Genomic DNA, 692 nt, shown 5'->3' on the forward strand with positions numbered 1-692 from the left:
AAGTTGTAAGAGTTCTTTTTTTGTTCATCAGTCTGTTTTCAACTATAGATTTTAATTTAAAAGATAACTTTTTTAAATTGTTTTTTTTGCACAGTTAAAATAAAAATGAAGGATCAAAAATTATACTTAATGTTTTTATTGTTTAATTACGTCAAGAAATGCATTTTTGGTAATTTTTAGCTGACAGGCAAAAAATGTCAATAAAGCCACAGAATGTTGGTATTTCTGTGAGAAAGGAGACCCACCATGTACACATCAGAAACAATTGTTTAATTATTATATACGTGATACAAGACTTCACAGAACCAATCAGCAGCAAAAATGCCCAACTTTTGATCTGCTGGGAGACTGACAAAATGACCTTCCACCTTCTGCCCAATACAAAGTTCCACTATCTTATAGTCCTTGAAAATACAGTGGGGCTCGAAAGTTTGAGCACCCCAGGTAAAAATTTGTAGTAAATTGCATAAAGAAGCCAAGAAAAGATGGAAAAATCTCCAAAAGGCATCAAATGACAGATTAGACATTCGTATAATATGTCACAAAAGTTAGATTTTATTTCCATCATTTACACTTTCAAAACAACAGAAAACAAAAAAATGGTGTCTGCAAAAGTTTAGGCACCCTGCAGAGATAATACCTTGTACTGCCCCCTTTGGCAAGTATCACAGCTTGGAAACGCTTCTTGTAGC

The sequence above is a fragment of the Etheostoma spectabile genome, unplaced genomic scaffold (genome assembly GCF_008692095.1).
Source record: "Etheostoma spectabile isolate EspeVRDwgs_2016 unplaced genomic scaffold, UIUC_Espe_1.0 scaffold512, whole genome shotgun sequence".
Taxonomy (NCBI): domain Eukaryota; kingdom Metazoa; phylum Chordata; class Actinopteri; order Perciformes; family Percidae; genus Etheostoma; species Etheostoma spectabile.